This window comes from Carettochelys insculpta, chromosome 18 (genome assembly GCF_033958435.1).
Source record: "Carettochelys insculpta isolate YL-2023 chromosome 18, ASM3395843v1, whole genome shotgun sequence".
Classification (NCBI taxonomy): domain Eukaryota; kingdom Metazoa; phylum Chordata; order Testudines; family Carettochelyidae; genus Carettochelys; species Carettochelys insculpta.
Genome location: NC_134154.1, coordinates 23594453 through 23619601, shown reverse-complemented (window position 1 = coordinate 23619601; position 25149 = coordinate 23594453). Strand labels below are relative to the sequence as shown.

Below are 25149 nucleotides of genomic sequence, written 5' to 3'. Positions count from 1 at the left end.
CCTCTACAAAAGCTGCAGAGGGATGTTTCAATTTAGTTTTAATGAAATTTAAAGAAAAAGAAAGAATGTTGAACCTCTCTAGTCCGGCATTCTCTGGTCTGGCAAGATTTTAGTTAGCTGGATGTCCACTTATCGTGGGTGTGGCCAAGTTTCACAGGGTCTCGAAGTTTGTTTACAGTCACCAGTCCTGGCTCTTAGTGTACTGTGCTGTTATTTAACTCTAATTTGCCCCTAAATGTCTTTAGAGCACAGTAAGCAGGACATTCTGCTCGACAATACCGACCTCCCGTGGTCCAGCAAATTTGCTGGCTCAGTGCTGGTCAGGTCCGAAGGGTGCTGGACTAGAGAGGTTAAACCTGTATCTCCACTTGGTTTTACAAAATCACAACTGCTACAGAACTGTTTTATTCTGGACAACTGATAAAAGGAGGGAGGCCTGGAGACTAAACAGAGCCCTGATAATAAACAAATGCCATCAGTACCAAGAAAGCAAGTATGAGATAACAAGCAGACACATTATCCACAACTGTTATTAAATAGGGGACACACCTGAGAAAACTTGCAAGCCACTCGGGGGAAGCCACTTTATATAAACTTCATTTCCTTGGTTTCTATCTCCACGATAAGCCATTGCTTGAGTTCTATATCAAGCAAACCATGATAATCCTCTTAGGAATTCCCCATGCCCCAGCTTGAACAGGCCCGTAGATAAAAGCTTATGGGGTTGCCTTTAGCTAAAAAAAGACAGAGGCACACATACAAGCATGTAGCCACGTGGCTATTTATAATGTTGGCAAATGGGGGACCCAATATAAAGGTACTAGTAGCTTATATAAGTCTGCCTAAATAAAGCAATCTATTACTCTACCCTAGAATATAATGTCACAAGCCTCCTACTGAATGAATCCTGAACAGTTATTTGACTCATGCAGTACTATATGAGTTTTGCAGTAAATTCAGCATAATACACATTTGACTTTTATCTTAGTACTTTCATGTCAAACCTTAACTTTATCAGCAGGCTCAGTGAAGTCCACAATGTGGCTGACAAAATCCTGGAAGCAAAACTTTACTAGTTTGGATATGTACACAGCGTGAATGAAGGGGACCTGGTGAAGATGATGGTAAGGAAGAGACCCTGAGGAAAGCTGAGATTACATCAAAGATGGTAAGAAGGTGGACCTTAGTGTCTTCTCAGACAGACGAAGACAGCTGGTGTTTCCATGAAAACCCAGCCCTGGCTGATGAGATAATTAAAGTATAAGTTGAACCTCTCCTTATCCAGTGCCAGATGAGAGAATTTGTCAGACCACTGGAGGTCAATATTTTCTAGCACACTACCAGCAGCGTGCTTTTAGAAGACTTTTAGGGGTAAATTACAGCTAAATAAAAGCACAATTGGCATAGCTAAAACTGCATAACTGCGGTATACTTCTGTGTCTGGTGTAGACATAACCTGAAAGCCAGGACTGGTGGCTGTAAAAACAACTTTGTAGGACCACAGGAAACTTGGCCACACCCATGAGCAGTGGACATCTGGGTAACTAAAATCATGCCAGATTGCAGACGCTGCCAGGAGAGAGAGTTCCAGCTGAGACAATACTGACCTCCCGTGCTTCAGCAAATTCTCTTGTTCAGCACCACTCCGGTCTCAAAAGGTGCTAGATTAAGAGGGTAAGCAGAGGCACAGAAAGGTTAAAGACTCATCCTTCCCTACAGAGCAAGTCAGTTGCAGAGCCGCGAAGCCTCCCTAGATACTATTTCCCATTAACCATTGTTTTCGCCCTGCCTTCACAGCTTTTTACATCTTTGTCACTAACACGTGAACATTTTGGTTTTACTTCCAAAGACGACAAAAGACACTTCAAAACACACAGACCCGTGCCACCTGAAAAGAACTAACAAACGTGAGGTAAGCTACATGAGGTCAACCCCAAGAAGGCTTCCTATGCAGTGCCCTGGTCTTCACCACATTTTTACCTCAGGATACCTCACACACTTTAGGTACGAGGGTTTAACAATTAGGACGAGAACCTGCTAGTGTTTGTTCCAATGTTGCCTTTAAAGAACTTCATAGAAGTGTTTTTTCCTGTTCCCCAGTTTTAGTCCCCTGCCTCCAGGCCACATGCAGATGACCGCTTTTTTCTCAAGCCAGTGCCAAAGACGCCACTGCATTCATTATCCAGCAGGATAATGACAGAGTGCAATTCAGTCAACAGCAAATCCTCTGCAGGGGAGTGGCCTCTGACCTTTCCTCAGCTAGGGGATGAAAGTAGAGAGCCAGATTCCAGACAGGCTGCAGAGCTGAGTGAATGAGTCCTAATGAATCCTTTCATCTCTTTTTTGGTTTGGGAAATGGCCATGAACAAAGCACAGTTTACTGGAGTTTGTTAATCCAAATCATTCAAATCAAATTTTTGTGGATTTTGCTTTTGCTGTGAGTCGCTCTCCACAACCCTCTACGTGAGTGGCACCCCTTAACCAAGACTGGTGCCTTGGAAGGGGCTGGGACCTGATCATCATCAAGTTCCTGGTAAGAACACCCCTGGGAAAGTAAACTTAAAACGCATGTTCTACCAGGGCTGGAGAGCAAGTTTAAGGGTTGCTTTCAGCGAGTGTTTGTGTTGACTAATATTTGTGCAATTGAGTTTTGCTGGCACAAGAGAATTCAAACAATATTTAAAGGCTTCTCTGCCCCCTCCCAATTAATTTATACCAATGCACCAAAACTGAGTGTGTGTAACCAGTCAGCACAGGTAAACTAGTGGTTAAAAAGAGAGGGAGGGGAGGGGTTAACAATCCCTGTCTGACCCTATCCCAATCTGGCTTTGTCAGGTGACTGGTTAAAACACCCTAGAACATAGAGATCAACCTACCCACGCTGTGTTGCTTGGCCAACTGGAAGTCTTGAAGCAGAGTCCATTTCCCACTACCAAATTCACAGGTGTGAGGTGTGCGTATAATTCAAATGTAGCACCTAATCTGGTAGGTGCTGGTCCTGACTGAACTCAAATCTCAGACTCTTCCACAGGTTGGCTCAATACTACCACAGGAATCGCCAGGGCCCAGAGTTAGGAATGATACCAACCTACTGCAAACACAGGGCTCTTCTTTCCAAGGCAAATGAACTTACATGAACTCATACTTAAATAGAGCCTGGCTGGTGTATTTATATAGATGCCAAATCCCAGGGATATCAATGACAATCTCTTCTTCAGTAAAACCTGATTATAGTGCTGGTGTCGCTAAACCCTCCCGTGCTGACATTCCAATGAGGCCGCCCTACTCTCCCGCTCCAGCATAAGTAGAGGCCCAATAAATTCTGGGTGCCCCACTTGACGGAGGTGTGCAATGTTAATCATTAACAGGCCTTCAAAGTAGCAAAACAAATGAGCACGTCAAAGACTGACAGAGTGGCCTGGGATGCCTGTGTCACATCCTGCAGGTACACAGCAGATTTGTTCGCCAGCACGCCTAGGGGTGTCAAAAGTTTGTGTGGGTCATCCAGCAGAAAGGGTGCAGATAAGACAAACCAGACAATATGGTCTGGGTTGCATCTCTATGCTGTATCCTGCTATACGTACAGAGCTAGACTCCTTTCCTAATAATATCAAAGTAGTTCTGGACAGGAAGTCAGTCAATCTGTTTAGAGGAAAAACAAATCAAAGATTCCAATCCCAGGAATAAGTTTCTGCAACAGAATGGGTGGAAGATGAAAACTGGGTCTCTACTCAAGTGGTGAGTAAAACTCTGCTCCTAAAGCACTGCACCACAGAGGAAAAGGAATTAAAAAAAAAAAAAAAAAAAAACAGACAGGAAATCATTCGTTCGCATCCCAGTTCAAATCTGGAATGCAAGGGGCCTGCTTGCCCAACTGCAAGATCTGTGCTGAACAGTCTGCGCACTGCCCATTCCAAAAGGTGCATTCAACGCAGCAGCAACCAACCCTTTCAGAGAGCCAGAGCAAGTCACGGCACTGCCAGCTCCTGCCATTTGATTTGCCCATCTCTCAATACTTGGAATGTTTCTCAAATCCTGGAGGCACAGCGCTACACCACAGTCATGGGGCCCATTTAAAACCAAAAAATTTAGAATAAAGACAGAGGTTTCCAGGCTTCGGGCGTATGGAGGAAAGGCTTTGAAATGTGAATGTCAAAAGTCTGAAAAACCTGAAGGCAAAATTATAAAGCAACCAAAAGTTACAAGGGCCTTAAAGATATGAACATACCCTCACTGTTTGGGGGTGCTTGGCCCAAGAGTCTTTAGGACCAAAAGCCACTGCTGACTGCGACTGTGGATGGAGAATCCTGCTTTAGGGCTGATTTCAGGAGAAGCTCTTGTAAAATTCCTGCCAGTAACAGGCAGGCTTTTGTCTACTCAAGTTTCTACACTACACTGATCACATGGGCCCCATCTACACAGCTCCCTGCCTTCCAGAAGGGGCATGGTAATGAGCAAAGGGAAATATTTAAATTCACACCTCATTCAAATATATCACCCCCTCATTTGCATATTCTCACGAGATTTCACTTCTGGAAGAGCCCCTTCCGGAAGCTACACAGCTGTGTAGACGGGGCCCTTCTGGAAGGAACCCCCCTTCCGAAAGCCCCCCTTATTCCACAAACATTTCAGGAATAAGGGGACTTTCGGAAGGCGGGGGTTCCTTCTGGAAGGGCCCCGTCTACACAGCTCTGTAGCTTCCGGAAGAAGCTCTTCCAGAAGTGAAATCTCGTGAGACTATGCAAAGGAGGCATGAGATATTTAAATCCACACCTCATTTGAATATTCCCCTTTGCTCGTTACTATGCCGCTTCCAAAAGAGAGGGGGCTGTGTAGATGTGGCCATGGGGTTTAGAAGAGTGTTGTCAAATAGAAATTTAAGGATCGCCGTAGCGCCCTCCTCCCCGCCCCTCCGAGGAGGGTTCTCGCACACACCCCCATGCAAACTGCTAGCAACTCACCAGAGCCGCCACCACCAGAGCCACCCTGCAGCTGGTGCCACCGCCAGACCAGGCCACATCTGGGGCCATGCCATGAGTTGCACCTGGGGCTGCCGCCAGTGCCACGTGCGTGTCTCACCATGTCGTAGGGCATGTGCGTGGCGCGCACTCCATGCGTGTGGCTCTAAGGAGCCGCATTTCGCCACACTGCGGTGCCCACCACAGGTTTAGATGGATGGCTTAAGGTGCTTGGAATGAGAAGTGCTGCCTGCCACCATCCGTCCACCTTCCATGGCCTGGCTTTTAAGTGAGCTTGAATTGCTGACACCCCAGCTGCAGCGGGAAGCTCCAGTCATTGACATGATAATTAAACCCAGGAGAAATAATCCAAAGTAGCAGTGCCTTTGACAGATACATAAAGCGAAAGAAAACCAAAGAGACACAAAAAGCACAACTCCAGGGAGCATCGTTTTGTCATAAAAATCCCCAATTAAGCTGGATTTTGAATGGCAAAAATCAAGAGAGGAAAAGGAACATAAAAATCCCTGGATTATAGAGCATATGCTAACCCGAAAACATGCTTGGAACTGCTGCTTGCCTTTGTCTCACCAAATGGGACAAAAGCTCAAGATGGGTTTCTCCCATCAGAGTTAGGGTTGCCCACTTTCTAACTGCGCAAAACCACACGCCCATGACCCACCCTTCTCTGAGGCTTCCCCTGCCCTGCCACCATGGCTCACTCTCTCCCACCCTCATTCACTTTCAGTGGGTTGGGACACAGAGTTGGAGGGAGGGAAGGGGCAAGGGCTCCAGCTGGGGGTCTGAGCTCCATGTTTGGGGCCAGAAATTAAGAGAGTGTGGGGTGCAGGAGAGAGCTTAGGGCTGGGGCAAGGGATTGGTATGTAAGCCCTAAGAAGAGGCCAGAAACGAGACGTTGGTGGAAACTCAAAAGCCCTCTAGGGATGAAGTCCTGGCTTGACAAAATCCTGGCTGGGATGATTTAGTTGGTGTTGGTCCTACTTTGCACAGGGGGCTCGACTCAATGACCTCCTGAGGTCCCTTCCAGCCCTAGGATTCTATTGCTTAATTCTGTGATATGATTCTATGAAACAGCACCAGTAACCAGACGTATCAGGTACTACTAAAGGATGCGTCCCACAGATCAGTGCTGGCTTAGGGAAGCAAGGTAATTGGTTGTAGGAACTACACTGAGAACTCAAATCATCTGGAGGTCTAAACCAGGCAAGGCAATGGAGATGATTTGTCCTGAAATTCAGAGAATGTCTGCAGGCATGGCCAGCATACACCATGCAAAGTTTCCTAGCTGTGAGGAGTAAACGGCATCCAGCCGCAACACACTTCCCTTTTCGCAGCCGCAGTCCTGAGCTCCTTCCTGCATGCCCACCACCTGCAAAGCCCACAGCCCGCCCCGAAACCCTGTCCAGTCCAAAAAGCAAGAATCCCCTGCTGCACTTTAATTCCCTCCCTAAGTGCACACGCCATCACTTACTCCCACACCCCTGTCCTAGCCCTGAGCCCACTTCTGCACACCCAACCCCTCAGACCAGAACGCTCTCACATTGTGAACCCCTCATTTCTGGCCCCACTCCAGAACCTAGGGGGAAGTCCCAAAAGTCTGCATGTGCCCCCCGCCCCCCCAACCACACATGCAGCTTTGTGTGACCTGCTATTGATTTATTCTGTGGGTCAGTGGCCCATATTAGGAAAAAAGAAGATTCCCCATCCCTGCTGTAGATCACAACATATGAGCTAAAGGCATACAAATTACACCTGTGCCACTAACATCAAACAGGTTAATTACACACAGGGAGGACACAGTTTCACATACAAATGAAAATGCCTAATTTCGCTTCCTTACCCATACACATTTTACATATGCAACTCAAATGCCTCCGCCTGGTTAAACATACTGCCCCTTGAAATTCAAAACTTATTCCTTTGACACACTAGAGATGTTAATCAATTTTCTGAGTGAGCATTGACATGAACAAAGGTTTAGCAGCATAAATGCAGCCCACCAAATGCATCATCTGAATGGACGCATGACGACTCTACATAGCGCTCAGCCCAGTTCCCATGTCATCAATAGGCAACACAGCCAACATTTTGGTTTAAAGTCACGTTGATCAGTGTGATACAGTAGAACCCCATTAGTCTCCACCGAGCTCTGCAAAGCCCATTGCAAATTATTGCATTTTTGCAAATAAGCAAACTACGTACCCTGTTCATTTATGATCAGTAGTAGTGGAATGATTTAGTACATTATGTTAAAACTATTACTGAATGGTGCTAAGGCACCCGAATCATGAAGAACTTCATTGCGCTAGGTTCTGTATAAACACAAAAAGAGAAGATATTTCCTGCCCAGGCAGTACAAACAATAAAAGTGTCTGAACAATCTTCCTGAAGGATCTGGTCTGTCCAATTACCACAACCAACATCCAGAAAACAATTTTGTGACTGTTTCCAAGCCAAGGTTGAAGTGAGGGCGAGTTTCGCACACAGAGCAAGATTCTTGCTACAGAAATGCTCCTTGAAAAACGGGCACTTGGTTTCTCTTTTGCAGCACCAGACGCAGGAGGTCAGAGTTTGTTTGGATAGTTTTTATGGCAGCCAAGTGCTGAGCTAACAGAGTTCAGTGACGGATTCAATTCTAAACCACTGGTGTAGAACAGCATGTGTAAGAGTTAATGAGACTTGGAATATTAGCAGGACTGTAGCTTCTCCTTTATGGGACAGAGGCTTAATGACACTAGAAATCATTAACTCGACCAGAGAGGGAGAAGTGACAAATGCTGTTTGGGAAATGAAGCCAGAGCAGTATTCCTGAGCCAGCCAAAACAGTCCAGCCAAGGGCAAGTCACTGTACACCTGAGCAGACAGAACAGACACCCTGCAGAAATATGATATAACCTCTGGCAACCTTGAAAAAGAGGTAGACTCTGGCCTGAAGCTGCTGCTGCTCTGTGAAACCAAGCATACTTCTCCTGTGTGTACCCACTTCCTTTGAGATGCATATCAAAGGGCTCATCGCTCCTGTGCTCCACAAACTGCTGTGGCATCCTATCATACTGCAGGTGCAATTCAAGATGCTGGGTTTGATCTACTATAGAAAATGCTCCTTGGTTTGGTTCCCGTGTCTCTTCTCCGGTATCTTTGAAACAATACATCCCTCTAGCCGGTACCCTGAAACACCAGGATAAAATATGGATACAAGTTAAATAGTACTAGAGCACTCCCTGGGCCAGGCTATATCTCCCCTGATGCACAAGGCATTCTGGCAAAGGGAGGAAGCGTGTCTCAGGAGATGCAGTGCAGCACTGGAGACTGGTCCACAGAGGAGAATGGGAGCATGACAAATGCAAACTACAACTCCCATGGAGGTACTGCAGCAGCATTTCAGAATTGGTATACTTTGGTTTTCTGGGAAAACCGGGGGTTGGGGGGAGGGGAATGTGTTTCAGTATTGAGGTGTTCCAAAATAATCTAAGTGTTCTCTGAAGAGAGGACACTTTTCATGAATATATTTAGTCGAAACCCCAAATTTTTTCCAATAAAAAAACCCGCAGCATTATAGAAAGTTTTTGACAAGTTCAAGTTTTTAACGCCTATGCTTTCTCCCACACACACTTTTCTTTTTCAGCACAAGTGAGCTGACTAGGGCTCAGAGGGCTAAGCCATTACAGGCTCGGGAATGTTTTAAGGCTGACAATGCACTATTTTTGATAATAGATCTTCAATGTTACATCGGTTCATGTGCCAGGATTTTCAAACAACTGCACTGTGTCAATTGAAAGACCAGACACAAATTAAATACAGTGAAACCAGAACCCACTTCTTAAAGAGGAAGTCTCAAATTATTCCCCAAATATAGCCTCAAATTATTCCCCAAATATAGCAAGTATAATTCTATTCCACTTTCTCTCTGAAGGCTCATGTTATACAGCAGTGTGTGTGTGTGTGTGTTAGTGTCTTAAGTGATCACTAGACAAATTTCACCGCCATGAGAATCACCACACCTGCAGCTGACTGTATGGTACAATAGCACAGAGACTACAAGGAAGACTTGTCTGCATAACAAATTGTTCTGACTTTCCAATGTGTCCCCAAAAAAAAAAAAACAATCCAACTTGATAAGGCTGCAAGGTGAACCCACTGTATTTCTTCAATCTCTGGAGCAGCAACTGGGCACTCATAATACAATGGGCCAGATTCTGTTCTTGTGCCAGTAAATGCTACTTAAGTACAGAACTGGTGGACATTGAGAGTGAGGGGGAGGAGAAAAATCAGACCCTAGATTAGAAAAGGCTTTGGGATTGCCTGCCATTAACTCTCAAGGTACTTAATATATTTGCAAAGGTTGATGCACATGGACCTTCCTCACACCTTTGTTTGAGGCTGCAAATGCTGTTTACCCTAGGCATCAGCAGAGCAAAGAACAAGAGTCTTAACTCCCGTACTGTTGGGCTGACATAGACAGGCTAGGCCCTGTCTGAGCAAATTAAACCATCCCACTCCCACCTCTTGGCAACCCCAGCTCAGCCTCACACAGTTAGCTTGTTCTTGGAGTCTGCTGACTCCTATAGGGAGTGCCATCCACGCCACCCTGCACAAACAACATCTCAAGTACCTTGACAGTTAACTGTCAATCTATTATTAGCTGGAGATCAAAAAAAGTTTAAGGAAGCCATACCCATTGTGAAATCACCCTGTAGTGTTCAGGCTACAAAGGTCCCCCCATGGAACCAAAACACTATCAAATCCACAGAGGCGTCTACTTTGTTAAAAAGCTTGTCTCTCACCCAGAGAGAATGGTCCAACAACAGGTATTACCTCACAAACCTTGTCTCTTGGGACACAAAATACAAATCCTACAAACCATGGCCAAATCTGTAGATGAACAAGTGTTCTTCCTGGCTAAACTTCATACCAATGGCTCAGGCTGAGTGAGGAACAAAACCTCTCACAAAGCAGAAATTGATGCACCCAAAATTTATTCATATGAAGGGACGGTTTAGCAACTAAAGTGAAGGGTCAAAATCCCCTGCTTAGGGCATAGGGGTGGACTTGATGATCTCCAGAGATCTCTTCCTGCCCTAGAGTTCTGTGAAAACCCTGCTGACCCCAAACCCCCATCTTCAATATTGCCAACATTTCAAAAAGGGGCACTACAACAAAACTGAGGAAGCTAGTTGAACAGAAATTAAAAGGATATGGTGACAAAAGTGAAATCCCTGGAAGCTGCATAGAAACTTTTTTTAAAGACACTCTACTGGTGTATATGCCAAGTTAAAAAAGTTAGTAAGAACACCAAAAAGAGCTACTGTGGCAAGACAAAGTAACAGAAGCAGTAAGAGACAAAAAGGCATCACTGAAAAAGTGGAAGTCAAATCCTAGAAAGGAAAATAGAAAGGAGCATAAACTCTAGCAAATAAGCGTGAAAAATACAACTAGGAAGGCCAAAAAAGATGAACAGCTTGCCAAAGACTCAAAATAAATAGCAAAAAATGTTTTAAGTACACTGCAGAGAAACTAAATGAATTCCTTGTATCAGTCTCCACTGGTCAGGACATGAGGGAGAGTCCCAAACTTGAGCCATTCTCTTTGGGTGACAAATCAGAGGAACAGTCCCAGATTGAAGTGCTATTAGAGGAGTGTTTGGAACAAGTTAATGAACAGTAATAAATCACCAGAACCAGAGTGGCATTATGACTTTTTCCTCTCATTTTCTCTCTCTTGCCTCATAATTTTTAACATTACTAGCCTTTTTGACCATCGCTGAGCACTAAATCGGGTTCTCAGAGACCTATTCACCATTATGCCAAAACCTCTTTCTTGAGTGCCATCAGCTAAATTAGAGCCCATCATTACACAGGTGTAGTTGGGATTAACTTTTCCAGTGTGCGTTACTTTGTATTTATCAAGGTAGAATCTCACCTGCCCTTTTATTCCTCAACTATCCAGTTCAATGAGATGCCTTAGCAACTCTTTTCAGTCAACTTTGGACTTAACTATCACAAATTATTTTGTATCTCTGCAAAACTTTGCCTCCTTACTATTCAGTATCATTAGTAATCTGGAAAAGGGAACAGACAGCCACAGTACAGCTCCTTGGGGAGATAAACAGAAGGATCCACCACTGTGAAAATGAACCATTTCCTTCTATTCTTTGTTTTCTAACCTTTAAAGCAGTTACTGGTCTGTAAGGCTGTTGTGTAGACACAGCCTAACCTCAAAAATGAGCTACATAATTCATGTAGCTTTTTTCAAAATAGGCTATTTCAGTATGTGGCACTGCAGGAGTACAGGGATGCCAGAATAGCCCACCCACTATCTCAAAATAGCACCCACCATGTAGACATAGCCTAAGAGGACTTCTCAGTTTACTTAAGAGTCTTTGATGAGAGACCATGTCAAAGGCTTTCTTAAAAAAATAAATAAAATAAAATACATATAAACTGGATCATGTATCCACAAGCTTGCTGACTCTCTCAAGGAATTGCAATAGATTGGTGAGGCATGTCTTTCTTTACAAAGGCCATATTGATTCTTACCAGCCACAGAGACGAACATGATTGATAGTCAAAACAGATTTTTCGTAACAGTGTCTACCCATTTGCCTGGTACTGAAGTTCATCTCACTTGCACACAACAGGCAGGGTGCCTCTGCATCTCTTTTTTAAAAAAAAAAGAGCCAGCATTATATTAGCTAATTTCCAATCTTTCTGGCACAGAGGCTTGATTCAGCAATAGGTTACATACTACATTTAGTAGTTCTGCAACTTCATATTTTAGATCTTTCTGAGCCTGGTGACATTAAACTTGTCAATTTGATCTAAAATCTCTGCCACTGACTTCAGTATGGAACAGCACTTCAAATTGGTTCACCCAAAAATGAATGGCTCCGGAACTTCATTAAACCTTGGAACTCGCACACCTAAGCACCCCTGACTACAACTGGGATATGGGACATCTTAAACAGAACACTTGCATCAACTGGTCAGTTTCTTCATCATTTTCTCCTATAGTACTTGTTTGTAATGGTCTCCAAATGCAGCCTTTCAAGTGGTTTAGTTGCCAAAGCCAAAAACAAGCAATTAAAACTTCAGCCACTTCTGAGGCCAAGACAAAAAAAAAAACCACACTTACTAATAAGACCAGCTAACACTTCCTATAAACACCCTCATTTGCTCCGAAATAAAGACAACGCTTCGCTATGTGGGAAGAAGGAGGTGTAACTGATGAAGTGCAAAGTGCTTGTGCTACACTGAGTCGCAGCACAATAAAAAGAAACCTTTCTTGCTTAACGTAAGGGACAGAGCAGGCAGATGGTATGCATGCCAGCAAAGGTTCCTGTCAATGACAGCAGCCTTTTTGATTCCTCACCCAGTGCTCCAGTTTCTGTCTGGGTGCAAAGCATCCATTTGCCAGGTGAAGTCCTAAGCCAAACAACCCCCTCCCCCACCCCAACAGAAATCAGACAGGGAAATTTCAGCAAAAAAGATGGAACTGTCACAAGGGAAGAAAATTTGGGGGGGGGGGGGGGAGTGCTTAGTGCCCAAAGAGAGAAAATGGGAACTAGGGAACCGTTCTTGGAATAGAACAACAAGAAGTCTTGTGGCACCTTATAGACTAACGGATATTTTGGAGCATAAGCTTTCGTGGACAAAGACCCACTGCATAAGATGCATGAGTGGGGGAGTGGTTTCAGAGGGGTATTTAAGGAGCGGGGCCCAAAAAAAAGGGAGGGCCAGAGCTGACAAGGTCTATTCAGCAAGGTGAGTAAGACTTCTTATTCACAAGACTTTTTGTTGTTCTCGAAGCTCCAGACTAACACAGCTACCTCTCTGATGCTTCTTGGAATAGTAATGGAGCTCTTGCTAATTCATCTGCCACCAAGCAGATGTATTAGATTTATTTTATGCAGGGTTGAACTACTTTTTCCCCTTGCGTAATCTGACTTTTCCCAACTCAAGGAATAAGTAGCCTGAAGGCTTTCTTTGTCTATGTGGCAGAGAGTTTTTCCAACCCCAGGAGTGGGGTTCATGTTGTCGACAGAGTGCTCCTGCCAACAACGCACTGTTTACTCTGCCACTTGCAGAGGGAAAATTTTGGTGGGGGGAGTAAGTATCAGTGAACAACAAAAGTTTTGTCACTCAATTGGCAATGCAGACAAAACCTTAAACAGAGGCTTTGCTGCCACACCACTTCCTAAGGAAGCTTTTACCATCTCTCTTGTTGTGTTCCATCTCAGCCCAAAACTCCAGCCTGGTGGTAAGGCTACGTGAAGTTGGCTGCCAGGGGGTACTGCGTCACGTGCCACTGCATCAGAACAAGTCTGCATAGTTCAGTGAGGGAGGTGGAGGGGAGCAGATTGGTGACGGGGAAATAAAACTGAGAATCTATACTGACCCCACATTTATGGGAAACAAAATTCTGAAGGAATTCTTGTACTAGAGAAAAGGGAAAACCCTAATTTTCTAGGGACAGCTTTCCTATGTTCCAACAGATCCTAGCAGACCATTTACTCTGAAAACAGCCTCAGAGCACACAACTATATAGCACTAGTTACAGAGCAAATTACATTGAAGAGAGAACACCTGGAGTACATCTCTTTCCATTTTCACAGCCCTTAGCATCAAAGACTCCTAGAAAAAAACCAAAGGTCCCGACAACAGCTGCTCACATTTTTGCCCAAAGACAGTAGCAGTGGCTGGAGCCCCAGGCCCTTTAAAATCAGCAGCACACTCTGAGTGGATGTGAGGGCTGGCAGGAGGGGCACACTATATTCCAAGCATCTCTGAGGACCAACAGCCCCAGATCTACCTTTTCCACGAGCACCCAGAAGCCCAGCATGTCTGTCAGCCTCTCCCCGACTCCCATGACCTCCTCCACACCTCCTGTCAAAGTGAGCACATTGCAGTTCAGGTTGCAGCTGGCTCTCACCACCCTGCCCAGGAAGCCTGCTTCCTCTATCCTAAGCCACATCCAACACCCACCATCCAAAGAGGCCCCCTTGCTTTGATTCTGTATCACTGAGCAAGGTCAACAGGAGGAGAAGAACCAAGCCTGCTAGCTTCAGTGGATTTCCCCCTGCCATTTCCCATTCCCTCAGCAGGAGGAGGGGATTCCGGTCCCCAGCCATCACAGCACTGCTCCCAGACATCAAGTCACTCAGCTTCCATCCGTGGTTCTACCTCTGTTCTCAGACCCCCTCCCTAGAGGTGGGAGAAGGGGTCACTCAGGTGTCTCTGTTGCTCCTCAGCACACACCTTACCTTGCCTGGCCAATTTCAACCTTAAAACACAGACTTATTTCTCTACACGTTTAAAATCAATGGCTCCCTCCCTAGTCACCCTCCGCAGGCTCTCCACCAAGCCAGCTTCCAACTTTATCTCCACATCGGTACACATCTGACTTCAGGGCCTCCGCTTTGTGTATTCTAGGCCTTAAACTGCCTCATCCTCCTCCATGACTCAGAGCCTATGTTTCTGTACTGGCTACAAACCTGACCTCATCACATGTGACCTGACCTCTCCTCTGGCTGATGTGATATTGTCTGCCTCTTGCCACCTCTGCACAATCTCTCACTATACCCCACTACTCGTGCCACTGCCAAAAGCCTTCATCTCCTCCACCAGCTTCCTCTCTCTGCTGCCACTTGCCTTCTACATCACAAGCAGCCTGGCCCCGTCACTCCCAGCCCCACACACTGGCTCCCCATTCACCTCAGAAATGTCCCTCTCCAAGGATCCACACTAGACCATCTCCATGCCTTCCTCAGACCTCTTCCTCAGCGTATCCCAGCAACAGACGCACCCATGACCCTTCCTCCTCCCACCTGACTCTAAAGCTAGTCTGTTAAATACTGTACAGTGTAAGTACTCAGACCTGCTCTATACTTACATCTTAGACTGTCATTGCTCAGAGCTGTGAAGAATGTTGTACCCTGAAGGATTCTTTCATCAACCTGGTTACAGCCTCTCGGAAATAGGCACTACCTACGTGGACAGAAAAACCCTTTCTGCCTAGCCTATGGCATTACAGAGCCACAGCAGCAGTGCTGTAGTTATTGTCCATATAGATGTACCCTCTGCTCTGCCCTCCCCTTGACCTCCACTATAAATCCAGAAGCCTTCTCTTCGAGCGCTCTTACCATCTTTCTGTCTCATCTCACTAATACACCGGCCTTATGACAGAATGCTTTAAATCTGTCCTACATCATCTTCTGCAACAATTCATACACCTCTGCTGGTGCCTAAGTTTTTGGGCCAGGAAGCATTCTGGGATACAGTCTGCATGAAAAGTCTTATGTGCAGGGAGCACAGTTGCACTGTATTTGACAGGACCAGCTTTAAGATAGTTTCTTTTAAAGGTGTCACACTTACCAGCAAGCGCACACGCACGTACACACTCTCATACAGAGGAAAAAACGTTGCTGCCATCCCTTCTAAATCAAACATTATAGCAACAGGGATAAGCGAAAATCCTTTGGCTAGCTAAAGAGCAACATAGGTTAAAATCCAAGTGTAAGTTGATATTGCTTATAAGTAGTTTCACAGCCAAAAAATACAGGCTAGAAGAAAAAAATGGAAGGCATTAAACAACTGATGCATTCAGCTATTCCTGAACATGTCAGTGTTTTTATTTAAGTTGTTATTTTTTAAAATAACCTTCAGTTTCATGGATCATAAATGAATTTGGAGGTGCTTCCTTTCCCTGTAAGGAGCCAGCACCACTATCCTTTACATAGCTAATGTTTGTTCAGCACTCTGAAAATATTAAGTGCTTCACAGAGCTAAGTGTTATTATCATTGTCAGGGTCACCCAGCAGGCACACCAGCTTGGAACATGTTTTGATGCATGTCTGCTCTCCCTCTTGATCCCGCAACCCGGTTCTCATTTAGGCCCAGGCTATACTTCCAAGTTAGAGACTGACCTAGCTCGGCTGCTAAGAGATAAGACCTGACAAGTTCTTCCATCAGCCTTTCAGAAGGTGGATTATTTAAATGGAGAGAAAAACCCCTTCCACCTACACTACAGCATTATGGCAGCAGTGCTGTAGTTGTGTGGCCGTCATACAGATGTAACTGAGACTGTGGCCTTTCCACAGTATCCCAGCTGGAGACAGTCCTGTTCTTTTCACCTTCAATGCTGAGACTCCAACCCCCACACCTTAGGCATCTCTCACCTTGGGAACATTGCTTTTTTTCTGACCATCCCATACCAAAGTGTGTCCTCGTTGCCATATAGCCAAGGGAATTCAATCCCACACCCAGCTGAAGGACAGATGACAACTCGTTTAAGCAGGACTGCTCCATATGCCTACCTCCTAGTGCCTTCCTCCTTCTGCCACTCCAACTGCTTCACCCTACTTCCTCAAACCCATTCACGGCCCTCCTGTATTTTTAACATTCAGAGTGATCCTTAGCCCCTGGCAGCTCCAACTGAGATCAGACACCACTGTGCCAGGTGCTGCACACACACTTAGTAAAAGAAAGTGCAGGCCCCAAAGAGCTTACAACCCAGATGGAGGAGATAAAGGCTGGGCAGGGAAACAGAGGGAAAGTTACTCATCCAAGATCTGGACAGAGTGGAGATGGACTCACATTTTTCTGGCTCCCAGTCCAGCATCCCTATCCACTAGGCCATGCTCCTCTTAAGCAGGTCAAGTTTAAAATTCCCCTGCCACCAATCCCTGCTCATGTCCTCTTGCTGGGTATGGTTTTCTTCCACCTCCTACCAGATTCACGTCCTGTATCACAGAGTCTGCTACTGCAATACACTCTGACAAACCCCCACCCCCAAGCCACCATCGTCAGCCCCCGCGTGTCATTTTCCTGTGAATCGCACTAACTTTAAACTGTAGGATCAAAAGTAAAGAGACCTTGTCATTTATGGGTCAGAAGCCTCCTTGGTATGCTCATGGCTTTCCACGCCAGCGGTGGGGTGGGGACATCATCCCCCAGATGCACTATGTAAAGCTAGACAAGCAACCTATTTGTGCATCCATGATCTTAGTAACCCGAGCGTCAGAATCCCCTAGGTAGATTTGAGGCTGAGATTTCCCAATCACTGAGACAATTGGGATGCTTTTGTGAAATAATTCTAGTCTGCTTGAGAGCGGAGGAAATTCAGACAGTAGACCTTCTTCCCCACTCAGGTCTCATAGCCACGACAATTCATATATATGCATTTAAAGCACATAATATCCCGATATCCTGGGAGACGTTGGTGGTCATACACAAACCCCAGTACAGAGTTAACTTCACTCAATTTTTGCATTAGATGAACCTCAAAGCACTGCATGGGAAAAAGGCACATACTATTAAAAGTCACATCTTACCATATTTTCAACTTATTTAATCTGAAACCTTGGACCTCACTTAACGTCGCAGGCCTAAACGTTCAGTAAAAGAGATTTGTCAGAACATGGGCTATTTGGTTTTGCAAGGACAGGATTAAATGCTAAGAACCTGCCCACTGAAACTCAGGCCCCATTAAGAGCTCAAATTGTGCACACGCCCTTACACACAAAAATAAGTTTTGAACATTTGTTTCTCACTCCACCCACTCTATAGAAGAATAATACAGGTTGAACCTCTCTAGTCCAGCAACATCTGTGATCCAGCATGATTTTAGTTACCCAGACAACCACTTATCATGGGTGTGGCCAAGTTTCCCAGGGTCCCATAAAGTTTGTTTATAGCCACAAGTTCTGGTGCTCACTGTTCTGTGCTATTATTTAGCTCTAAATTACCCCTAAACGTCCTCTAAGAGCCCAGTAAGCAGTGGCAGTGTTGGTAACGTGCCAGACAATATTGACTTCCTGCAGTCCAGTAAATTCTCTCATCCAGCACCAACCCGGTCCCAAGGATGCTAGACGAGAGGGTCAACCTGTAATCTCTCCCTCCTTCCTCCTCAAGGGGTTGAAGATTTATTAATAGCTTGCAACACACATTTTGAACATGTAAGGTGAAATGCAAGTGCTAAGTATTATTACATTTAATCATGTTGCTCATTCAATAAATTAACTGATAACAAAAATGCTTGCTTGGTACAGCGGTATTCTGTAATTAAAACAAGTGATGCAATTTTACATGAGGAATTATTATTCATACACATGGCCGCAAACACAGCAAAGCCCTGCATGGTATAAAATGCAATAACAGCTCATAGCTATCAAAAATCCTGATTGATAGTTTCTGTTCCAGGCAGAAGACCACGCACATTAAAAGCGGTTAACTCCACTGGCACACCCATCAGATACAGCCTTCCGGGTGCTCTTCCTCCCATAGGAGGCACCCTTTTGTGGTACCACTTCCAGCATCAGTCCTCTACATCTTGCCCCACATTTCACTCAATAGAAATTCTGTCTTGCTAGGATTTTGGCAGCCCCAAAATATCCAGCAGTTTTAGGTTTAAGACATAATCCTAGAACCTCCCTTTTCCAGTGTATCTGGCACAGCCAGCTGGCTTCTCCCATCCTTTATGCAATCTCTCAGCTGTCAACTCCCAGATTCCCCACTGTGACCAGAAAGCTTTTACTATGGAATGTCACATTCCATCAAAATACTCAAGTGCCTTCATTTGCCAAATGATTTTCTCCTCACATGCTGTCCTACAGCAGGACCCACTCTTTGAGAAGCTTTAAGTTGCTCTGGAGTTGGTTTCTAAAACCCCAAATCCCATGATCCAGGGAGTGAACCAGGGACTCCTGCAAAAGAACAGGAGGGAGGACACAGACAACTCTGCCTGAGAACACTTATTCCTCTAAACAGCTAACTCCTCCCTCTCAGGCGTAAGGCCGTGTTTGCCATTAATCTCCTGAGGAGGCCTTCAGAATTACCAGGAGTGCATCCAGAACTGTTGCGTGACAATGAAATCACAGCCTGGCAGTTTTGCCAACCACCTGTCAAGTGGCCCCTGACGATTCCTGAATCTGAAGAGCCGTAGTCAAGATGCACAGATTATGCTGACCTATAGAGGTAAGCAGGTGGTGGGGAAAAAAAAAAAATTCTTCAGATTTAATCACTGCCAGGAGCTGCTATCAGACGGTGCATTAAATTTCTCTCTGGAGAGCATAGCTGACTTCTGCAATAAGCCATCATCCTCTTGTATTCTTATGTCACCACCATCCCCAAAGCACTACTGTTCTCATTGGGTAGGCCAAGACCAGAACAGTCGACTCTAATCACGTTTAGCATGTTCTTTGGAGGATGCTCTTCAAATCCCATCCAGCTGTCTCTGGGGATTCCACAAGGCTCTTGTCCTCTGTCCCCAGCTCTTCGACCACACCACCTGAACTCTTGGAAATTTCATATCACAAAGTCAACTACCAACTCTGTGCTGTCAACTCACAGACCTACCTTTCTTCTCCAGGCTGCTCTCCTACCTGAAGAGCCAAACTCTCAGTCTGCCTCTCTGACATTAGCTTGTGGATCAGCTCCTCCTTTCTTAGTCATTGTGGGCAACACTAACTCACCTGCCTCCCCCTCCCCGACTCTGTCACACACACACCCACACACCCCTTTTACTTGCTTTCAGTAATCCAAGTGCACTTTGCAAAAGCGCTGGCAGTAACAGCACATGGATTTCTCATGCAATACTGTCATATGTGTTGGTACTTCTCTGCAGTATTTTAGTGGTGTCAAAACATTTTGCAAACATCAATGCTTACAGCATTCTCTTCATTGTACAGCTAGGTTAGCAGAGGTAGACAGAGATTCCTTGACCTCCCCAAGGTTCCTTAACGAGTCAGCAATCAAACCAGAGAAAGAGGTGGGGTTGAAATCTAGGCCAATGAATCACTTGATGCGTCCTGACTCTGGGTTATGAGTTTCTATTAATATTATGCACCTATTCTTCTTCAGAACACACTGCAAGCTAACACTAGACATACCTCTCCTCCTCCCACCAGCAAATCCTAGGCTAGAACCAAATGGGAACTTCTAGGCATTGCCTGTCTGCATAGAAGTCATATTAGCATCTATACAGATTTATCAAGGTTATTGATAATCAAGAGCAAATAGGTCAACCTTAACAGCTGGTGTTTTACTGCCTGGCGCAATGGATGGAAAGGTCACAGAAGCACTTAAATCATAAATGCACACTCACAGCAAATGAGACTGGGATACATTAAAAAGAGAAAGAAATCAGAGATAATTGCCCACCTAAAGCCTCAATGTTTCCTCCATACCAAAAAAATTCATCAGCTGAATCCAAAACCCAAAGTTAGAAGGAGAAACCACACCTTGACTACAAACAGAATTATCTGGAATCAAACCAACTACCTTCTACTCACATGCAGAGTATACAGTACAGCACTCACCCTAGTGGAAACAGGGCTAGTCTCACTGGATCAAAATGTGACCACCTAGCCCCTAACACAAGAAGCCAATGGAGAGAGACAGTCCTGCAGCTTCAGCTGCTCCAAGGAATCTGGCTCCAGCCAATATATTTATCGAAGCAGTTGGCTTCACCAGAGTTTGTCTTTGTGCATTGTCGAGAAACAAGGAAAATAGGATCAGGAGAGAAACTAGGAAATTGCTTTTTTGTCAATTTTCATTTGACCGCTCCAGAGATTACCGTTCAAGAGTGGAATGTGCACTTTTAGCCCAACGCACAGACCAGCCCAGTTTAGCCATCCCAAATATTTACGTATCAGCCACTAAACTTCACATTTGCAGGTAAGTGGGCTCAACAGTTCTTGTTCTCTGTATTATCAGAGCTGCTCCTTCAGCCTGTGGCTGTAACTGCACTGTTTTCTCTAATACAAGCATTACAGATTTTTAGGTGTAAGTCAGAAACTTTATTTGGTCTAGATTTCCACTTGGCTCCATGTGGTGTCTTTGACCCGGATTAGTTTCTGTGGGATCTCACACTGGCATGAAGCCACGCACGTCAAATACACATGACAGTAGTAGCCTTAGGACAAGAAAAAAAAAAGCTGCACTAAACTGTAAAAATAAGAACGTGTGTGTATATATTATATATGGACAAAGTAAGTGCCAGCTATTTACACGCACAAAGAAATGATGCAGCTTGCATCAAAACACATGGTGCCAAGTCAACCGCATTTCCATACATTCCTCTTCCAGTTTCAAAAAAAATCACTTCAGTATCTTTCATAGACTTTAAACACTCCTTAGGGTCCAGGAATTGCAATTTCCAGCAAGAATGTCACAGGCAGCCATTTGGAAAAGAGAAATCTGTGGGGAAAAAGGGAAGGGACCAGCACTTGTTGGCTGAAAGCACAGAAGACACAAGGGCAGAAGAAACAAACTGACCAAAACCAACTTTCCGAAGTGCCATACAGCAGAGTTTAAATGAAAGGAAAGCTGACAGTGAGGCAGGGCAGAGGAAGCTTCGCTGTCCCCTGAAAAAATTCCTAGTTCAAAGGTGGTTTGATTTTACACAGCCACTCAGTTACGCAGGTGAACATACACCTGCCCTGGAGAACAGACCAACTGAAGTAAGCACGCCTCAGTTCATTTGCTCCCACAATTCAAAGTGAGCTGCTCCGGATTCTGAGACTATTCAGAGTTGTGTGCGGTTTCTCTGCTCTCTACAGCTCCTTCCCCACTCCTGACTCTCCCCCAGCTCAGATACATTTCAGCTGCAGTGGGGAAGGGCAAGCAGAGACCCTGCCAGGTCATACTTTTCCCTCTAGGTCCCTGCATGCCCACTCTGGGTGTGTGCAGATGCTAATCCCCTTTTCTCAGTTATTAGCCACTGCCAAGGAGCAAGAGCTATAACAAACTCCTCTATTCTTTCCCTCCCCCTGTCGTTATGGAGCATTTGGGGTGAAGAGGCAGATCAATGAAATCGACCTCAAAGAGATACCTCCTCCCTGCTTCTCATCTAAAGCAAGAGTTAGCCCGCAGCTGCTCAGCCAGTCGCACCCAGCGCTCTAGCTGCAGGAGCTGCCAGCCTGGAGGGGGGAGATGGGACAGACTGAGCTCCTGCCGCCCCCGTTCGTGCCCCCGGGGGGGGTCACCATACAAACCAAGATCCGGGGCACATGGGCCGGGGAGAGCCGCTCGGGAAAAGTCGGAACTGCCCTGCTCGCTTTGCAAACACACGCCAGGACTGGAGCATTTACACTCCCTTCTCCAGTGGGTTCCCGCGGGCATGCGGAGCCAGCCCCTCTGCCCCTTAAATCGGACCCCAGCCAACAGGCCCCGACCTCTCCCCCGCCCGCTTGCACTGGAGAAAGTAAGTCTGCAAAAGCCCCGTCTCCCCACGACCCCCTTTACCTAGTGCCTTTGCCCATGGCCTCTTCTCGCAAATCCTCCTCCTCCCCTCCTGGTGCAACGAAGATCCGTAAAGTCAGAAGGTGACGGGGGAGCCTGGGGAGCAAACACGCGAGTGTGCTGGGCGAGGGGGAGGAAAAACCACCCAAATATCCCCTGGATCAACTGCTGGAGGAGGCGCGCGCCGCTCTGCTCCTCTCCCCGTCCATCTGCCGCCGTGTTTATAAATCCCGAGCCAGGGGGCTGCGTTCCCCGGAAACCTCCGCGCTCGCTCTCTAAGATGTCTGTCTGAGGCCGCTGCTCTCTTCTCCGGAGCCTTTGCAGAGGAGCAAGTTTGCGCCCAGTCTCCGGCGGTGGCTGCTCCGGCAGGCTGCCTGCTCCTCCCCTGCGAGCCGGGCTGGGGAGGGAACGGGGGCAGAGAGATTGATAGCAGTCAGGCTTGCACCAGACAAACAGCTTGGCTTGCAACAGTCAAGTCCCCGGGCTTCTTAAAGGGGCCAGGGCCAGAGACTTCTGCACTGCAAAGCAGCAAGCGCGCTGGATCCATTCACACAGCTTCCCGGCACAGACACTTTCCCTTTCCGCAGGCGTGTGGTCCGGCTTCCTCGTCGGTTATCGTTAGGGCTTTTTTTTTTTTTCTTTCCCCTCGCTTCAACTCAATTCGTTTTTGCAGAGCGGGAGGCGATTTTAAGCACTGCAAACAGCAGGGCCGGTCCCGTGGTACTTGCTGACTTGCATTGTTCTCTGGGCTGCTTACAAGATGAGACTTTGCAAATGGTAAATCTGGGAGCCAAGTCTGCTTAAAAAAATCTGGAGGATATAATTAGAACTTCATTTGGGGCCCTCGGCCTGGGTTTTTAACTCTTTATCCCGGCACCGAACCAGCTGCCCTCAAGTGACGGTCCCTTGTGAAACAAGGCTATCCATCCAGTAATGATCAAAAGCCAGAACTTTAGTATGACCCAAGTGTTGCAGCAACACTGATTAATTACAAAGGGGAAATACACAAAATTAGGGTCCTGATGAGTAGGCGTTAACTTTAGTCTGGCATTGCCAGCTCTCCTATTTTATTGCCCGTCTCATGATTTGTTGGTGTTTTTCTTAAAGGCTCAAGTATGCTGTAGTGAAGAGATTTCATGATCTTCTCACCATATTGTTTCTAGTTGCAGAGAAAACCCTTGAAAATGTGAACTGGGAGCACACTAAAAGCTGGGAAGCCAGAGAACCACTAAAAAAAATCCTTTATAAGTCTCAAAGGGGTAGATGTGTTTGTAGCTGTAAAAATAACAAGGAGGCCCATGGCACTTTAAAGACTAACAAATTTATGCATGCTGTTTGTCTTTAAGGTGCCATAGGCCTCCTCCTTAGCCTATTAGTAGTAAAATATTAATATTAATTACTAATAGCTAGCATTTCTCATTAATAGATCTCAGCCCTTTGCAAAGGTCAGTGAAAGTCAGTCACGATTGTTTTTGAGGCATGACTCATGATTTTTGAATGCTTGTGGTTAACAGCCCTGCTTTATGCACAGCAGATTACTTCCAACTGTGTTAAGCATGTGCATGTGCCTGCAGGATTGAGATCCAATTCACATGCATAAGTATGGACAGAATCAAGCCCACAGGTGTAATCATGTTTCCAGACACAATCTGTGATTCTGCAAGCCTCCTCAGCAATGAAAACCCCATTTATCTCAGTGAAAATTGAGCCTTCCAATTAGCATGAAAGATCAATTCCAAGGTAACAAAAAAGCAGTCATGTAGCCATTCCAACATGTCCAAGTAAAACTTGTTCATGTGTTTTAAGAAACCAGTAGTTCACACACAAGATGTTAAAGGAGCATTTCAGACAGTTCTGTCCAATTGCAGTTTGTTTAGTTTTCCAGTTTTCCCCATTTGGTCATTTCCTTTTAGCAGGCACAAAACCTCTCTGTTTAAAGATGTGTCGCAGTTTATGCTGTGGGGGTTGCAGAGAGAGAGAGGAGGAAAATGCAAAAAAGCCTTAACCATTGGACTGTTTACATTGCTTTCTAGTTTCCAAACACACCCCTGTCAGCTGGTGTCAGATTGTTTTACAACAGTTCAGCACATCTGCAGGGAGAACTGAAAATCACTGCAGAATTTGCAGGCCAAAAAAGAAAGTCACACCTCATTTTAAATAACTGTGTCACAGACTAGGGCATAAATTTACCTCCCCCAGGAAATGTATTGTTATCACCCTCATGAAGTTGGGGGGTGGGGGGGCAGAGAACTTAATACTTGATTTTCACAAGTGTCGAGCACCCACAACCTCATCTGAAGTCAATGGGAAAAGCAGTGTCTCCACACCATTATACAGAATGCAATGAGCCAAATTCTGCCCTGGAATGCATGCATTCATCTTCCATTGGCCTGATGGGTCTCTGACAATCAATAATAATAATGTCTAGCACTTTACAGTGCTTTCCAACAGTAGCTCACTTTACAAAGCAGATTGGCATCTGTATCCCCATTTTACAGACCGGAAAGCGAAGTAGCACAAAGAGGCAAAGTGACTTACCCAATGTCATACAGAAAGGTCAGGACTGAGCACCTCTGTCTTGAATCACAATTCCCTGGTTTGACTGGTTTGTGCCCCAAACTGGACATTTTGGAAGATCCAGGCCATTTAACAAGAAGAAAAAGTGAGACGTTCCCAAAGTGAGCGGGGAAAGCCAACTTCTGAATCATGTCTTCAGCTCATGCCCATCACCATCATTGATCCAACTCACCTGTCCTCCCAAAATCTTCCAGTTTTTCTACCATCATTTCACTTTCTGGTGCTCTTCTCTCCCCTTCTTTCCTAACTTTAGCCCTGATCTTACAATCCACAAGGCATTCATAGCAGGAGCAAGGCTTGCCTGTGTCCCCTGCCACAGACCACCACAATCAGACATGACCCATCATCCTTTGTGC

General features: G+C 45.6%; 1 protein-coding gene across 11 annotated transcripts in view; it reads right to left on the bottom strand.

Moving 5' to 3' along the window:
• The window catches only part of NCOR2 (nuclear receptor corepressor 2), a 446369-nt gene extending 423756 nt beyond the window's left edge, over positions 1-22613 (bottom strand). For 5 of the 11 annotated variants that reach the window (XM_075012370.1, XM_075012376.1, XM_075012377.1 and 2 more), the window contains exon 1: positions 22220-22612. The gene's annotated coding sequence lies outside the window, so the exon portion shown is untranslated. Of the gene's footprint in view, positions 1-22219 lie in introns of all 11 variants that reach the window. The other 6 variants (XM_075012379.1, XM_075012375.1, XM_075012381.1 and 3 more) reach the window with 3 other exon arrangements.
• Positions 22614-25149: the final 2536 nt, after the last annotated feature.